At 39.1% G+C, this 18,865-nt stretch overlaps 1 long non-coding RNA gene across 1 annotated transcript in view; it reads left to right on the plus strand.

The window, feature by feature from the left end:
* The window catches only part of LOC119535045, a 79,648-nt gene extending 64,841 nt beyond the window's left edge, over positions 1-14,807 (plus strand). Inside the window, exons 2-3 of the long non-coding RNA XR_005217152.1 lie at positions 14,195-14,312; positions 14,567-14,807. This is a non-coding gene — a long non-coding RNA (uncharacterized LOC119535045). The remainder of the gene's footprint in view (positions 1-14,194; positions 14,313-14,566) is intronic.
* Positions 14,808-18,865: the final 4,058 nt, after the last annotated feature.

An 18,865-nucleotide genomic window follows, 5' to 3' on the forward strand; every position in this document is an offset into this window, starting at 1 on the left:
GTGAATTTTCTCAGCCACTGGATTATTGCCTTTTGTCTCAGAGCTCTCTTATTTCTGCTCTTGACTTGACGTGCCCAAATTTCAATTCTTTGAAGCTTTCTGTATTGAGCTTCTTAGAGTAATTGTTTTAGAAAAAGCAAAAAGGATTTAAAAAAAAAAAAAAAAAACAAAAAAACGGCCCTCCTCAGAGATCTAATGGGTTATTGAAATGCTAATAGACAAAGCAACCAGGGCCATTAAGGAAAGGTGCCCTGGGCAGAGAGATCAGCCTTGCTTCGGGATTTGCATATGCGCCTCAAGGCCTGATCTCCGCCCTTCCCCTTTCTGTGTTCACCAGAACTCCAAAAATCCTCTGCTTTTACTTTGGAGCTTCTCGTGTTGTTTTCCTTCTATGCCCGTCTCCTCTCTGCTGGGCTGGCTGCTCTCAGAGTCTCTGGTGTCTGGCCTCAGTCTATCTATGGTTGGAGTTTGAATCAGTAGAATGAGTTTCCGATGAGAGCAGCCACTGCAATTCTCCCTTCTCCTTCCCGGAGCTGACAGCCCCTCCTCCCCCGGGACTGAGCCTGGCAGGGAGGGGCGCGGGTCCCCTGGCCGCAAAAACTTACAGATTTCGGTGATCTCAGCAGTTCCACGTTTTCATGAGTGTTGTATGAAGTATGCCCAAAGACAGATTGCTCTGTGGTGTCCAGTCCACGCAGTTCCTGGCTTTTTACCTACTTTCCTGGAGGAGTAACTAAAACATACAGCTCACCAGTCTGCCATCTTGCCCCGCCTCCTGCATTTATTTTTATGCTTTTTATAATCTTAGGTAGGTAAAACAGTGTTTTGAAGCTGTATAAGCTTAGATTGGACCTAATTTTATTATTTCACTTACAATAGTATCATTAGCATGTAATGCACGAAGACGACCTTTTCAACTGTCTCATATTTCATTCGGGCATTAACTTAGTTATAAAATACATAAGACTTTCTTTTTCTTTTGTTCTGTTTAGATAGTGCTGAAATCTGCTTTTGCTTTTTGGTATACGATCCTTAAGAAAAACTCCCTGGCATAGGATTACAAAGGCAGAATACCTGGGTATGTAGGAACAGTTGTAAAGGAGAATTTTAATTTCTATTCTATGTCTTACAAAATGTGTTGACCAAATTCAAGTGCCATCGGAAAGATAGATATATATGAATTTCACCACTTCTCATCAGCATTTAAGTATTATCATTAATAATCATACTTTGCAATTAATACTTGAGAAGTTTATAAAATTTTTTAAGAATTAAAATTTATTAATCCAAAATTATTTTTTAGTGGGAATAAATATTTTTAAGCTAGTTTGTCTAATGAAGTCTTCATTGTTTTACACATTCCAGTATTCTTATTTAAATATTATAACCATTAGTAAGTTGTCTGCTAGGTTTGCTATAAATACATCTATATAGTTGTTAATATATTTCTGTTTATTTTTATAGCTGATCTTTAAGCGACAAGTATTCAAACTGAATTTTAAAAGTTGCATTTGAATGTTTCCAATATAGTTTTTTTTAAAAATTCAGTTTTATTGAGATATATTCACATACCATACAATCATCTATGGTGTACGATCAGCTGTTCACAGTACATCATATAGTTATGCATTCATCACCCCAATCTATTTTTGAACATTTTCTTACACCAGAAAGAATCAGAATAAGAATAAAAAATAAAAATAAAAAAGAACACCCAAAACACCCCCCCACCCATCCCACCCCTATTTTTCATTTAGGTTTTGTCCCAATTTTTCTACTCATCCAACCATACACTGGATAAAGGGAGTATGATCAACAAAGCGTTCATAATCACACTGTCACCCCCTTGTAATCTACACTGTTATACAATCATCTTCAAGAGTCAAGGCTATTGGGTTGGAGCTTGGTAGTTTTAGGTATTTACTTCTAGCTATTCCAATACATTAAAACCTAAAAAGGGATATCTATTTAGTGCATAAGAATGTCCACCAGAGTGACCCCTTGACTCCATTTGAAATCTCTCAGCCACTGAAGCTTTATTTCATTTCATTTTTCATCCCCCTTTTGGTTAAGAAGATGTTCTCAGTCCCACGATGCTGGGCCCAGATTCATCCCTGGGAGTCATATTCTGTGTTGCCAGGGAAATTTCCACCCCTGGGAGTCAGATTCCACATAGGGGGGAAGGCAGTGAGATCACCTGCCAAGATGGCTTAGTTAGACAGAGAGGGCCACATCTGAACCAAAAATAAGTCACTCAGGGGGAGACTCTTAGGCACAACTATAAGCAGGGTTAGCCTCTCCTTGCAGCAACCAGCTTCATAGGGGGCAAGCCCCAAGACAGAGGGCTCAGCACATCAAGCCATCAGTCCCCAATGTTTGTGAGAACATCAGCCGAACACTTCCACATCCTCCCCCAGCTCCTGAGGGGGGCCCCGAATATATATTTTTTCCAATATAGTTTTTTAAGGTAGGAATCTTAAGGAAAAATATTTTTTGAAAAGTAGTGAAAAAATTATCTTAACAGTTCTGCTCACATATTCACAGAATAACAGAGTTCTGCAATCGCTCAAATTATTAAATCCCAGAAGCAGTGGCAGAGATGGCTTTTTGCAGCTTTTCCTAGTTTATGACCCTCTTGTTTTTGATTTGTTAGAGATTATTCAAAAAGTAAGTGTGCCATGTGCATTCTGAGATCATTCTATTGTGCAGTTTTGCTGGGTACTGTAAAGCTACTTGTCTGTAACTTTGAGTCAGATGTCTGCAGTCAAAAATATTATATGATTCACAGGACAAAGAAATGCGCTTTGCTTTGATTTTTAAAAAGAAAAAAAAACACTTTCACTCCACAAATTGCTCACGAATAACTGGGAATTAGAAAGTTTTCATTGGATAAACTGTAACAAAGAACATAAAAGTAGAAAAAAAAATCAAACTGTTGTAAAAATGAGTTATTTTGGCTCAGAAAGGGAAACGGAAAATCTTTGAACACAAATCTTATATACTGTGAATGGGATAACAAATTTTCAAAACTTTTTAGCGATGATTTGACTTTTATATAAAAATCTTCAGAAAAAAATATTTAAAAAGTATTTGATTTAGCCACTCAACTCTTAATAACTTATGTTAATTAAATAACCTGAGGGGCACATGATGGAAATTAGAGATTTCCAGTGCAACTTAGTATTAGTATGGCTCACATTAGGAAATGTTCACTAACATTTATTTTGGTATATCCACAGAGGAAATGAAAATCTGTCATTAAAATGATATATTAGAAGAATATTTAATGACAATATTCCACTTGCAGTGTTGCCACAGTCTGAAAACTCCTTATATAACTCATTTTTTGTTATTTCAGATCAATCACTATTTTTTTTCACTGCGGTAACATACATGTAATACAAAATTTCCCATTTTAACCATTTGCATGTGTACGATTCAGCAGCACTAATTGCATTCACAGTGTTGTGCTACCATCTCCATCTATCCATTATAGATATTTTTCATGACCTCAAACAGAAACTACTTATTAGGCAAAAACTCCCCATACTCCCTTTGCCTCATCCCCTGGTAACCTGTAATCTACATTCTGACACTATGAGTTTACTCATTCTAAATATTTCATACATGTGAAATCATGCAATATTTGTCCTTTGATGTCTGGCTTTTTTTCAGTTATCATAAAGTTTTAATGTTTCATCCATGTTGTTGCATGTATCAGATTTTCAGTCTTTTTATGGCTAAAGACTATTCCATTTCATGGATATATCACATTTTGTTTATCCATTCATTCATTTATGAGTATGTGGGTGGTTTCCACCTTTTGACTATTGTGAATAATGCTGCTATGAATTTGGTGTATAAATGTCTGTTCAAGTTCTTGTTTTGGTGCTTTTATGTTTATACCTAGAAGTGGAATTGCTGGAACATCACATTTAACTTTTGGAAGAATTGTCAAATTGTTTTCCGCAGTGGCTGCTCCGTTTTACGTTCCCACCAACAGTGTACAGGGTACCAATTTCTCTGTATCTGCACCAACACTTCTTATTTTCCATTTTGAAAAATAATAACCTTCCTTTGAGGGTGAAGGGGTGCCCCATTGTGGTTTTGATTTGCCTTTCCCTGATGACTAGTGATGCTGAGCATCTTTTCATGTGCTTATTGGTCATTTGTATCTAATTCTATGGAGCAATGTCAATCAAGTCCTTTGCTCATGTTTTTAATTGGGTTGTTTGCCATTTTATTGTTGAGTTGTAGCAGATTCAATCTGCTCTTGATTTACAACAATTCAGACCCTAACCTGTCTCATTACCTCAAGACTGAGAAACCCAGTGTGCCAGTTTGAATGTATTATGTCCCCCAGAAAAAGCCATATTCTTTGATGCAGTCTTATGGGGCAGACATAATAGTGGGGATTAAGTTGGAACGTTTGGATTAGCTTGTTTGCATGGAGATGCGCCCCACCTAACTGTAGATGATAACTGATGGGATATTTCCATAGAGGCATGGCCCCACCCATTCAGGGTGGGACTTGATCAGTGGAGCCATATAAATGAGCTGACTCAAAGAGAAGGAACTCAGTGCAGCTGTGAGTGACGTTTTGAAGAGGAGCAAGCTTGCTAGAGAGGAACGTCCTGGGAGAAAGCCATTTTGAAACCAGAACTTTGGAGCAGACGCCAGCCATGCACCTTCTCAGCTAACAGAGGTTTTCCGGATGCCATTGGCCATCCTCTAGTGAAGGTACCCGATTACTGATGTGTTACCTTGGACACTTTATGGGTTTAAGACTGTAGCTATGTAGTCAAATAAACACCCTTTTTGTAAAAGCCAATCCGTGTCTGGTGTTTTGCATTCCATAGCATTAGCAAACTAGAACACCCAGTGATAGGATAGCATTCTTTCCCTCATTCTTTTCTGTGTGTTGATTATGAGGTTATCCACCCACCTATACTCTGGTTTCCCAGGGTGGGACCCTGCAAACCACATCCTGCTGTGCCCTGTTAGGCTCTGCCAGAACAGGTGCTCTAAGGTAGGGCAAAACTTGGGGAGGGAGAGGGACTCACTGCTTTTCCTGTTTTCTCATTTTTTCCTGTGGCCTTCCCATTTCTGGAGCATCACCTGGTAACACTTGTTCACTCCAGCAGGAGCTGTTTCTTCCCAAAGCAGTAGTTGCATCCAGCTGTCAGTTTTCTCAGCACCAGCCACAGACATCCCACCTCGAGGGGCCCCTTCTCCAAGCTTCTAAGTTTTAATTATTCCAGCCTCTTCCCTGAGGATAGGGGCTGTGACCTCCAGAATGTGTTAATGTTCTTTCCCTGTGTTTTCTGTTACTTATTTAGCACTTCTTATAGAAAATCTTTGTATCAAATTCTCTCTATTAAAATGATCTGCAGAGTTTCTGTTTTCTCATTATACCTGACCAATACTCAGCACTAGTAAACTGTATTTTTTGAAACCTCTCAATCACACTTTTTGGGGTTTGACTTTATGTTATCTTCAACCTATATTTATGTTTTATTCTTCCTCCCTCCCACTGTTGGATAACAAAGCTTATGCATCTTGGTGCCTTCAGCCTAGCTTAAAAGAACCCTGTGGAATGAATAGCTTTCTAGACAAGGAATGCCCTTGCGCAGGCCTTTTCAATAAACACATTATTCACAATTGCCAAAAGATAGAAGCAACTCAAGTGGCCATCAACTGACGAATGGATAAGTAAAATGTGGTATACACATGCAGTGGAATATTATTCAGCTGTAAAAAGGAATGAAGTCCTAATACACGTGACAACACTGATGAACCTTGGAGACATCACTTTGAGTGAAATAAGTCAGACATAAAAGGGCAAATATTGTATGATCTCACTGATATGAAATAATTAGAATAAGCAAACTCATAGAGCCAGAATCCAGAATATAGGTTACCAGGATACAGGGTGGGGATAGAGAATGGGAACTTAAGGCTTAAAATGTACAGGGTTCCTATTTGGAATGATGGAAATATTTTAGTAATGGATGGTGGTGATGGTAGACAACATTGTGAACATAGTAACACTGAAATATGTATCAGAATGTGATTAAAAGGAGAAATGTTAGATTGTATATATGGTAACAGAATAAAAATTAAAAAACAAAAAATTCCATGGAACTACACTACACAGTGGACCCTACGTTCAACCAGGTACTATAATTAATAGTACAACTATTAAAAATGTGCTATCATCAATTATAACAAATATTCCACACCATTACAAGGTATTAATAATAGGAAATACTGTATTTTATGCATGATTATTCTGTAAACCCACAGCTTCTCTAATAAAGAAAAGAAGAAGTACCAGCATAGTTATCTAACAAATATTAGTGAAAAATTTAAAATGGAGTATTAGCAAATAGAGTACTGCAGGGTATACAAATAGCAGCAAAATACCACTCATCCAGGTTTATCTCAGCAATGCAAGGTTTATTTTACATTTAAAACCTACAAATACTCACCTAAGACATATAGATCAATAGAATATAATTGAGAGTCTAGAAATTAGCCCTTACAGTGAGAATAAACTCACTTTTGACAACTCTGCCAAGCCAAGCCAATCGGGCATGAATAGTCTTTTCAATGAATTGTTCCAGGACAACTAGATATCCACATGCATATGAATGAAATTGAAGCCCTTTCACATAACATATGCAAATATTAACTCAAAATAGATCATAGATCCACATGTAAGATTTACAACTATAAAACTCTTAAAAGCAAATATAGTAGTAGCAAGACTTTGTTACCTTGGGTTAGGCAAGGCCTTCTTAGATATGATGCTGATATCAAAAGCACAGCCAAGGAGCAAAACAAAAAGTGGGTGTGCTGGTTTGTATATATATTGTCCCCCAGAAAAAGCCATATTCTTTAATGCATTCTTGTGGGGGCAGAGGTATTAGCGTGGATTGGGATGGAACCTATTGGTTCAGTGTCCAAGGAGATGTGACCCACTCAACTGCAGGTGATGGCTCTGATTGGATAATTTCCTTGGAGGCGTGGCCCTGCCCATTCAGCATGGGCCTTGTTTAGTTTACTGGAGCACTATATAAGCTCAGACAGAAGGAGCTCACAGCTAGCTGGAGCTGAGACAGACATTTTGAAAATGGCTGTTGGAAGCTGATGCAGACATTTTGGAGAATAAGCCCTTTTGAATTGCAACCTGGGAGTGAGCAGACACCAGCCATGTGCCTTCCCAGGTAACAGAGGTTTTCTGGATGCCAGTGGCCTTTCTCCAGTGAAGGTACCCTTTGTTGATGGACACTTTATGGCCTTAAGACTGTAACTGTGTAACCAAATAAATCCCCTTTTATAAAAGCCAATCCATTTCTGGTGTTTTGCATTTTAGCAGCATTAGCAAACCAGAACAGTGGGTAAGTTGAACATCATCAAAATTAAAATTTTTATGCTTCCAAGGGCACTATTAAGAAAGTGAAAAGATAACCTTCAAAATAGGAAGATGTTTCAAATCATTTATCTGTTAAGGCAGAGGGAGAGAGAGAGAGAGAAGAGGGAAAGAGAACGAGAGAAAGATAAAGAGAATACAAAGAACACTTACAACTCAATAATAAAAAGACAACTCAATTTAAAACATGGGAAGGGGATGTGAATAGACATTTCTCTGAAGAAGATACATAAAGGGCCAATGCATGATGAGAGAACATTGAGATGGCTATAATCAAACAACTGTCAAAAACAAGTGTTGACTAGCATGTGGAGAAATTGGAACCTTCCTACATCACTGGCGGGGATATAAAATGATATAGTTGCTCTGGAAAATAGTTTAGCATTTCCTCAAAAAGTTAAACATAGTGTTTAAAAAAGTTAAACATATGACCCAGCAATTCCACCCTAAGTATATACCCAAGAAACATGAAAACATGTCCACACAAAAACATGCACATGAATGTTCATAGCAGCATTATTCCCAATAGCCAAATGATGGAAAAACCTAAGTGTCCGTCAATGGCTGAGTAGATATATAAAATGTGGCATATCCATTTAAAGGGATATTATTCAGCAATAAAAAAGAAATGAAATACTGATACAAGGATAAACCTTGAAAACACTACACTAAGTGAAAGCAGCCAGTCACAAAAAGAAACACATATTGTTGAATCCCATTTATTTAAAATATCCAGAATAGACAAAGTTATAGGGATGAAAAGTTGATCAGTATTTGCCTGGGGCTATAGTGCTTGGGAGGAAATGGGAAGCGGCTGCTAATGGGTATGGGATCCCTTTTTGGGGTGTGGAATTGTTCTCAATTTAATTGTGGTGATGGTTGAACAACTCTGTGAATATAGTAAAAACCACTTAATTGCATACCTAGTGGTTTGTGAATTATATCTCAGTAAAGCTATTAAATAACGCAATAACAGGAAAAATAAAAACAAAGACAATCCAATTACTGCAATTCACCACATAACAATAAAATAGTCACCACATTATTATCCCAATTGATGCAGAAAAGTAAATTAATAAAATTAAATAACTCTTCACATAAAAAGTACAATCTAGAGATAAAAGTGACATTCTTTAATCTAATTAAAAATAACTGAAATACTACAACAAATATTAAATTATGTAATATTAAAAGTTTTGGCTTGAAATTGAGAATAAAACAAGGATATTTGTGATCCCAAGTTCTTTTCCTCATTGTCCTAAACCTCCCAACCAGGTCAATATGTAAAGAAAAGTAAGTACTACATGTAAGCACTTAAAAGGAAGAACTAAACTGTTGTATTCTAAGATGTTTTGATTGTATGTGTAGAAAATGCAAAAGACTCAATAGATTAAGCATTAATTTGTTAATTTAGCTCAGCAATGTTATCAGATATATGAGAAGTAAAATACAATCAATTGTATTTCTATATATCTGTGCCAAAAAATCAGAAAACGAATTTTTAAAATAATTCAATTTACACTTGCATCTAAAATGAATCAAATTCCCAGGAACAAATCAAAAGAAAGAAGTGCAAGGAAGGCCTAAATAAATAGAAGGATACCCATGTTTAGAAGTTAGAACACTCAAATGGTAAGTCTCCCCAAATTGATCTGTAGATTCAGCTCAATGCCACTCAAGTTCCCAGCAAGATGAGTGTGTGTGTGTGTGTGTGTGTGTGTGTGTAGAATTGGACAATTTAATTCTAAAATATCTGTGGAAATGCCAATAATAACCAATAAAAATTTAAAGAAACAAGTTGGAGAATGTATCCAGACTGTAAGACATATTATGAGATAGTGTACTGTTAGCACAAGGAAAGAAATATAGATGAATGGAACAGAATAGCAATCTTAGAAACACACCAAAACCAATTTACTTAAGTTAAAACCATTTTAGGAAACCAGTACATACCTACCAGGATAGCTAAGATTTAAAATAATAATAATTATTATTATTTAGCATGAATTAGCCCACTTTTATTGCCTTTTGGTCATGTCTAGAAAGTGATCCTTCAAACCATGGTTGGATGTCTCTTTGAAGCTCTACAGCTTGAAATTATAGTGACCCTAAACCAGATTTTTGTGAGGGATTAAAACTTTTAAACCTCCTTTCAACTTGCAAAATGCAGAGGTGATTGGTGAGGCTGTTTATGTCTTTGCTAATCAGCAAAGACTCCAGCTTTATTAGTAAAGTACTAAGTAGTATTTTCAACTGAAGAAATCATACTCTTTTATTGAAAGTTTTTAATCTAATCACTTAAATGGGGGATGCCCTTTAATTTGAAATTATACCAGCAATAGTGGAGGGCAACTTACTCTCAACTGCATCAAGGGCCTAATTACCAAAGCTGAAAAGGAGTCACTTACCTGTGGCATTTGACCTTGCGGCCAGTGGTCTGAAGGTCAGTCCAGAAGTCCAGGCTGAGAACTGTGGTGGCTAAAGCTTAGAAAGTCTCTGGAGGCATACAGAATCTAAGCTGCTTGCAGATATAGGGTTGTCATGAAGAGTAGTGCTTACAAGGAGAGAGCATCGTGGGCTTGGACAGCAGTGAATTATAGCCTGAAAATGATCCATGGCTTAAGGTTTTCCTTCAGCATCATTGTCAAATGGGAAGACCCCGCAGGAAGGGCCAAGCTATATGTGGTGGTTGGTTTGGACTACAACCAGAGTCAAGGGCAGTGCATTTGAGCACAGGGGGATGGGAATTATTGAAAGGAAGACCCTCACAGCCCATTCTGGCCCCACCAGACTGAGGCTTGGGTCAGGATAGAATGTGCTGCTTGCAGGAGTGAGGGTGGGAGGGCAGGGCTACCGCCAAGTGAGTTTTAAGGCAGACCCTACACAGGCTTATTCCAAATCCTAACTTCCCATAGCAACAAGATTCCTGATATATGCCCTTCCTTTGCCTGGATGGCTTCAGGACATGGGCAGACTGAGCTTGCACATTGAAGTCATCCACATTTGCAGCTGAGCAAAGCTGAAGGAAGCAGGAGTTGGTGGCACTGACCCTTCAATGAGACATTTCCTGACATATATTCTTGTATCAGCTTTCATCTGCCCCTGAATCATGCTTCTGTAGTGGCTTAGGTAATACTTTACCATGACTTATTTGTGTGCCTGAGTACCTTCTAGAGATGAATGTGTTGAGCACAATAGACATGCCCAATCTGTCTTCTTTTCTCAGGGTCTAGCATGAGGCCTGAAAAAATGATATGAACTCAGTGAATGTCAATGAATAAAGGGAGGACAATTTGAAATCTACAGATCACTTTGGTTTCTAGTTGGCAGTAAAGAGAAGCATGGAGCATTATCATTTATACAAAGTTCTATTTGTCCATAAACTCAGGATGCCTTGGTGTGTGGATGTCTGAACCTTCAGATGGAGCTGGTCCTGGCTTATTGGTGTGTCCAAAGTAGCGTGCAGAGCAGGAACTGGGATCTGGGAGTAAGGGAAGATTGAGCATATTGAAAACCATGGGAAGATGATTGGGAAAGAAGCAGGAAAAATCAGGCAATTTACAGGATTGAAAACAGAGGTGGCTGTACCTTCTGTGGAGGGTGGGGCTGTCTGTGTGAGAGGCAGGGGAGGGTGGAACGAGGAAGAAAAGGAAAGGGTGAGTGTTCAGCTCTGGGACCTACAGGGAGGGAGGGAAAAGAGAACCCAGGAGGCCAGAAGGGGTGGGGGGATTAGGGTGTGTGTGTGTGTGTGTGTCAAGGAAAGGGAGAGGCACTTGAAAGAGTCTGGGAATGTGCATGAGTAACACAGAGATGTGTTGGCTGATTGGAAAGAAAGTGGGTGTCAGAGGAAAGGATGCTCAGTTCCCAGAAGAGAGGGCTGGAGATGGCACTGATGGCTGGGAGGGGAGGGAGGATGGTGGGCAGCTGAGCAAATGAAAGGGCAGGGGTCTGTGGGTAGGGGAAGATGTGGGTGGGGGCTGACGGTGAAAAGAGACATGAGCTCAGGCTTTCTGTCACGGAAGACCTGCTTCCAAAAGGATAAGTAGCCTAAATCCAGCCATGAATGGCTGCCGTTGCAGGTCCAGCAGATAGCATGCTTCTTTGGATTAGATTTCTCATCCATGTGTAATGAGTTGTACCACATGTTTCTGTGTAAAAATTATTTTAATCTTTCCAGTTACGTCCCTTTGGATGGAAATTCCAAACAGAGGAGTTTTTGCCCTCTTTTTTTTTTTTTTCAAAAGAAAAACATCTGATGAGAAATTTTTGCATTTTTCCCAAACCTATGAAGAATATGTAAAATTCATCTGATGGCTTCCTGGGCTGGCCTTTCGAGAGGTCTCCATGTCAGATGGTTTGAAGTGTGTCATTTACTTATAACATCCCACACTCTTTCTTGGGTCTGTGAAATGTTTTATAGGGATATATTGAAACATTTGGGGCTACAGTAAATGAAATAATCCTAATGTGACATATTTTACAAAAACTGAAGTACCTGAAAAGGGGTCAGAGGTAAGATGGGCATGGAAGGTTGTTCTAGAGAGCTTAAAGCTATTTTTCCAAGAGTCCAGCATAAAGCAGAAAGTGCTCATAGAGAATCAGTATGGCTCAAATCTCAAAGGTATTTGGTGTAAAGCTAAGGCTATGGCATCTAATGAGGGATATGCTAACTAGTATGGAACTGAGCCTATGTTTGTTTGAGAATTAAGCAATGTGGAAACCTCTTAATTGCAAGACAACTGCTTCACAGGATGCATGCTTTCATGTGTGCAAATGTGGGACGCTTCACATATCCTCTGCACATTAACTACAGGTGATAAAGTCACCAAAACACTGATACATGCACAGAGGATGCTCTATTCAGAGAAGTGGATGTGGAGTGTGGAGGAAATGGAGAAGGTCAATGACCTTCCTCACTCAAGCTTGGTCAAGGCTAGCCTAAAAGTTTTAGTACATGTCAGCTCTGCAAAAGTGCATAAAGCATCTACTATGTGCTAGGCATGTTTCTAGGTCCTGACGAGATGAGCTAATATGCTCCTTTGCAAAGAATTTATATAGTCTAATAAAAGAGAAAAATAAGTGAAGAGGTAATGGCAGTTGTAGTCCTAAATGCAATGGTGGAGGGAAAGTCGATGCAAATGCAGAGGAGAGGTCCCACCTTCTGACTTGTGAGGGTCAGAAAGCTTCCCAAGGAGGCAGAGTCTATAAAAAGATATTTATTCCCTGGCAAATATAGGCCAGATACCCTTGTTAACCGTTTAAGTTAATCCTTAGACCATCCCTCTAAAATGAATTGTCTCTCCCTTATTGACTTGAAGAGGAAGCTCTGTCTCAAAACAGTTGAGTAGCTTATTGGAGATGACAGGGCTGGTAAATGTCCCATCTGGGATAGGGACCAAAATCAGCCTGGCCCATGCCTATGCTTCTCCCTCTGTATCTTGAGTTGTCTTTGCCGAGATCAGAGCAACTAGATGTTCTTGGCCTACTGGGAATGGCTATGTACATCTTAAGAGAAAGTGCTGAGCCAGGTTGGAATTGAATGTGCTGGTGCTGAGTGCAGGAGGGTTCTCTTGCAGCAAGAGAGTGTGGCTGAGCCCGTGTAGACCTCAGTCACAGTCAGAGAACCCAAATGTGCCAGGGGCATGTTAACAGGTCACCTGGAAAACCCACCCATCATCACTGGCTGCAGAAAGATGGCCTGGTGGGGGTGTGGGGTGTTTCCCCAGGGGTATAACAAGCACAAATAGCTGAGGTCAGTGACCACACCTTTTTTTAAACCAGCCACCACCCCTTTGACCCACAAACTGTTTTGAAAGTGGGGGAACAAATGTTACTAAGCTTTATCTGATTCTTTTAATAAGTCTCAATTTTTTAGTTCTAATTTTTGGCACAATTCTCTATCTAATTGTCTGGTTCTTCCAATGAACCAAGAGCCACTCTGAGGGTAGGAACTATAATTAGTAGAATTTGAACCCGCAACGTCTTGCAGGAGGTCTGCCACTTAGTAGTTGCTCAGTGAATGTTGAATGCAGAGATGAACCACACTGGAGAGAAGGAGAAGTTCACAAGCCATCACAATAATGACCATTGTAACTCTGCCAACCTGCAGTCTCCATTTTTAGAAAGACTGCTTGTCCTCTAAATGGAAATTGGCTTTTCTTAAAGAAGGGATGAACTATTTGGTTGAAGTTACTCTTTGGAAAGATTTTGCAACCGACTTCTGACCTGCGTTCTCTGTGGCCCAGGAGGAAGCTGGAAGCATTTGGTTTCCTGAGGCATCTGCTAATGGAAACACAGGGGCTCAAGGGACCACACATCCAGGGCTGTGTGGAACTTTCAGGAGGCCAAATATCTACCACCTTAGAAAGGACCATGGAAACTGGTTTTCTTTTGCAATTTTGGTATTTTTAGTTCTGTTTTCAAATGAAATGGAGCAGCAACTTTTATGGAAAAAACAGCATTTTCTCTCCGCATTTTTCTTGTGATTTTTTTTTTTCTGTGTCCACTTGGAAATAAAAAAAGAAAGTTTAAACCATTTGGAGTGTTTTAGAATCTGAAAAAAAAATTCCTTTCTAAAAGCTGTATATACTTTGTGAATCTATGAGGTTTTATTTTTTTTTTAATGTGCATTATTTTGATTATATTCCCAATAGTCCTAACCCTTTTTAAAAAAATGCAGAAATTTCAGGAATAGTAATGTGAAGCATTATGTACAAGCAAAACATTTGTAATCCCTAGCCCAATCTCTTCACTTGACAGATGAAAACTGGAGGTTTGGAATGGAGATCGCCTTGCCTGAGACCACATAGCAAGATGGTGATCAGAAACTGCCAGAAACCAGGGTTTCCACCTGGCAGTTAAAGTCTCCCTCTGTCAGGTAGGAACATAAGATTTAGCTTCAGTCTCCAGCAACTCTCTTCCTGTATGGTGAAAATTTGAGAAACAATATAAACATGTTTTTCTAAAATATAGAATTAATGTTATTCATGGTCTCCCTGTTACTGGATTTAAGTTCTGCCCTGACACTGCTATCTGAATTAACTGATAGCCCCATATAAAGAGAAGATCAATGAGAAAGCATGAGCTCAGTGTTTGACCTAATGGATGTTCCATGCGCCTTTCCTCCCCTAGGAATGGAGGTACGTTGTGATTGACTGCGCACTGGCTCTCTCACTGCAGCATGGAGGCAACTATGTCATGGGCCAGTGTTCTGTCGGGAGACTCACCCAATAGTATCCTGAGCTACTGGAGAGAAACTTCTGAGTCACTGGGTTTTGAGAGAGGGAGGGATGGGGGTTGTGTTGGATTCCTAGTAGGAACATGAATGTCCTTCTTTTAGAGCCTTGTACTCACCCAAAATAAATTTCATCAAATCTGGATAAACCAGCCCTACCATTACTCATTCTCTCTAACCCGCAACCAGATACACACTCTTCTCCCATCCACCGTCCCCTCTGCTTCCCAAGAAATCCTTCTTTATTCCCTCCTTCTGGTCACATCTTGCACATTTCTCAGTTCTGGAGCACTTACTGGCCTCCATAAATGATGACTTATAGTGGATTCTTTCTCATCTCGTCTAAATTTCTATATTACTTAATAGATGTCCATACTCATAGCAACTCCTTATTTGTTTCCTAGTTAGGCAACTCTCAGTGATTCCAAACCCTTTACGTATTTTATACTCTCTTGATCCATGTTGGCCCCCCATGTACATAAATCTTATCACTTGCACTAGTTCTTTAGACCTTCAAAAAAATGTATTTGTGATTTGTATGGCTCTATCCAATCCACAAAGTCTTGAGTTTAGGACATTTACATATTTATTGAGTTCTAAGTCTCAGTTATCTCAAGTGTAAAATGGGGACAGTAGAAACAATTAGTTCATAAGGTTATTATGAGTATTAAATGCACAATGCCTGGAACAGCAAAAAATGTTAGCTATTAGTGTTATGCAACTTAATGAATAAATTAGCGTATTATTTATTGTCCCTTATTCTATTGATATGCTGTATGAATATGGAGATGTCAGGTTGGACAATTGTGCCTGGCTTCCCCACAGTAATAGGGAAGAGGAGAACCAAGATGATTATTTAGAGTAAGAATTTCTTTAGACATTAATGCTGATGGCAAACAGATCTCATCTCACCTATTAGATCATTTATCAATTGCAGTCCAAAGAAGAAAATAAAATAACACTAGCTATTTTTAACAGAAAATATATAATAAAGAGAATTGGATAAAGAGGTTTCAGAGGATTGAAAAATCAAAAAAAAAAAAAAAAAAAAGGAACACTGAGGTAACATAGAAATAGTAACTATCAGGATGCAGCTATCACTCCACAGTCAAACACAGAACTACATGTAAAAGCTAAAACTATAAAGCTTGCAGAAGAAAACAAGGGAAAACATTTGTATAACAAAAGCATAAACCATGAAAGGAAAAATGATTCAGAAATTGGACTTCTCCAAAACTAAAAACTTTTGCTCTTCAAAAGGCAGTTATGAAAAAATGGCAAGTCACAGAATAAAAGAAAATATTTTCAATACATGTATCTGAGAAAGGACAGATACCAAGAATTTTTAAACAATTTTTAGAATTCGGTAGTAAGAAGACAGCCAACCCAATAATGAAGGGGCACAACATTTGAAAGCACACTTCTCCAAAGAATGGCCAAAAAGCACATAAAAATTAGCTCAACATTATGAATGATCAGGGAAATGCAAATTAAAACCACAAGAGTTATCATTATGCACACTTTAGAATGCTCAGATTGAGAAGACTGATGAATGCAATTATTGACAAGGATTGGTGCACCTGGAACTTTCTGGTTGCTGTGTAAAATAGCATCAGCACTTTGGAAAACTGTTTCTGAAAAGTTTATGCATATGCTTAATATAGGATAGAAATATACGGGATATTTACCCAAGAGAAATGAGGACAAAGGCTGATTGTAAAGATTGTGTTTAGTGTTAGGAAAACCTTTTTAGCATGCTCTCTCCTTCTGTACAAGCCTGGAACGTGGACACAATGACTAGAGCTATGTTCAAAGATTTGTACACAAATGTTCACAAGAGCAGAACCCGCAATGGTAAGGAACTGAAAATAATCCAAATGTCCATTAAGAGGCAAATGGGTAAACAAATTTTGGTATCTCCATAGAATGGAAAACTCTCAACAGTAAAAATAAAAAACGGTGCAAACTACTGATAAATGTGACAGCAAAATCATTGTGCTAGACCCCAAGAATACATACTGTATGATTTCAATTAAAATTATACAAATGGCAAACTAAGTTTTAGTGATAAAAAAATAATAGATCAGTGATTGTCTGGGGCCAGGGGCAGAGGGAGGGATGGACTGCAGAGGGGAATGAAGAATTTTGGGGGACATGATGGAAATGTTTGGTATCTTGATTGTGGCAGTGGTTTTACTGGCATATACATCTGCTCAAACTCATTAGATTGTACACCTTAGATTAATGCATATATTTAAATGATGAAAATATAAATTATACCTTAAAAAGTTATCTGAATAGCAGGGAAAGAGGCTTGAACATAAAACAAGTTAATTTCTTTCACATAAAAGAGGTAGTCCCAGGCTCCCATGGTGGCCCCAGGTAGCCTCGAGGATCTGGGAGCCTAACTTTCTCTCCTGCCGCTTGCACTGAATGACTTGGGCAGAAGGAAGGAGCATGCTCAAAAGGTTTTTCTTGCACTAAACATTCTTTATGATCAGTCTTCCCCAATATTCACATAACACTTCCTTACATCTCACTGGTCAGCTTTTATGCATATGGAAAATCTAGCTGCAACAGAGATGTGTTCTGGGTAGTAAACTCAGCTAAAACTAGCATGCTTTATAAAGGAAGGGGAGGGTGAATTCATGGGGTAAAGCAGCAGCCTCTGGCCATAGTTGATTTGTGTTGGGAAGTTTACTGGCCCTGAGGATGGTTTATCAGGAGCTGAGTTATCACCTGTCAGTAACACTGTAGAGGTAAGCCCGATTCTAGGGGAAAGGACCCACCTGAAAAGCTGTCAACTCTTCCACCTCTGTTTCTAGTGGACCACAGAAATAGAGGTACAGACCCTGTGCCTTCAGCCCCAGATTGCTTTTTCCCTCTGTGCTGGATTGCCAGCTTGGGTTGCCAAGGGAGGGAGTGAAAAGACCATCTGGATTTTACTACCACCATGTATTTTTTTTTTTTTTTTTTAATTAAGAGATTTATTATAGGAATTGGCTCATGCAACTGTGTGGATGGGCAAGTCCAAATTCCATGGGGCATGCTGTAAGCTGGGAATCCAGTGAAGTTCTTTGATAAATTCCCCAGGAGAAGCTGGTTGGCTGAAGAAGAGATGGAAATTCTTGCTTCTGACTGCTGAAATCATCAGTTCTCCTTTTAAGACCTTCAACTGATTGGATAAGAGTTCTCTCATTGTTGAAGGTAATCTCCTTAGTTGCTAGTTGCCATAGATGCAATCAACCTTACTGATGATTTAAATCTATGAAATATTCTCACAGTAACAGTCAGTCCAGTGCTTGCTTGACCAAACAATGGGACACAAAACCCTAGCCAAGTTGACACATGAACTTAACCATCACACAGAGCCAACCCATCCATGAACTAGACTTGTCCTTTTCATTTTATACCACATGGTCAAAGGGACTTCTGTGCGGCCATGGTTGTGAGCTGACAGAGAGGTACCAGTGTAACAGTGGTCGATGGCATGCAGCTCTGTAAGACCTGCCAAATCCTTGTGCCCTCTGGCTCTGCTCATTCCCAATCCCATAGATCACTTCTGTCTTACAAAGAATGGCTATTAGATCAGCTTGACCTTCTGACATCATGGGTCTGAAAGACTCCAGCTCATGATGGGCAGTTCAGGCTGCATGGTCAATTAATGTCTCATGTCAGCAACCCACTCCCTGGCTGTGTGTTACCTCATCCATGCAAATAGAGGGGTTTTCCCAGGTCATCTAAGTTTCTCCTGCTCTAATATCCTAACTATCCTAAGCCTGCATTTCCTAGCATGGGCTTTAAAGCACAAAAGTCTGCAGATGAGTCATATCAAATACAATTTTTCTATATGTAGGGGCATATTTTGTTTTCCAGAGATGGCCACAATTATAGCTTCTATCCCACATGCCTTTCTGAGGCATGGACGTCACACTCCTCTGATTGAACAATAGGATTGATGTCACCTTCCCTGAATCTAGGTGGGAGTGTGACACGTTTGTAAGTAATAGAATGTGGAGGAAGTGGTGCCACGTGGCTTCTGAAGTCAAGTCAGAAAAGCCAAAGTAGCTTTTGCCTTGTTTACTAGTGGACTCCAGCTTAGAATCCTGAGATGCCACGTAAGAAGTCCAACTACCCAGAGGCCACCAAGCTGTGAGAAAGCCAAACCACCTGGAAAGGCCATGTGCTCCTGTTGA

This window comes from Choloepus didactylus, chromosome 5 (genome assembly GCF_015220235.1).
Source record: "Choloepus didactylus isolate mChoDid1 chromosome 5, mChoDid1.pri, whole genome shotgun sequence".
Lineage (NCBI taxonomy): Eukaryota > Metazoa > Chordata > Mammalia > Pilosa > Megalonychidae > Choloepus > Choloepus didactylus.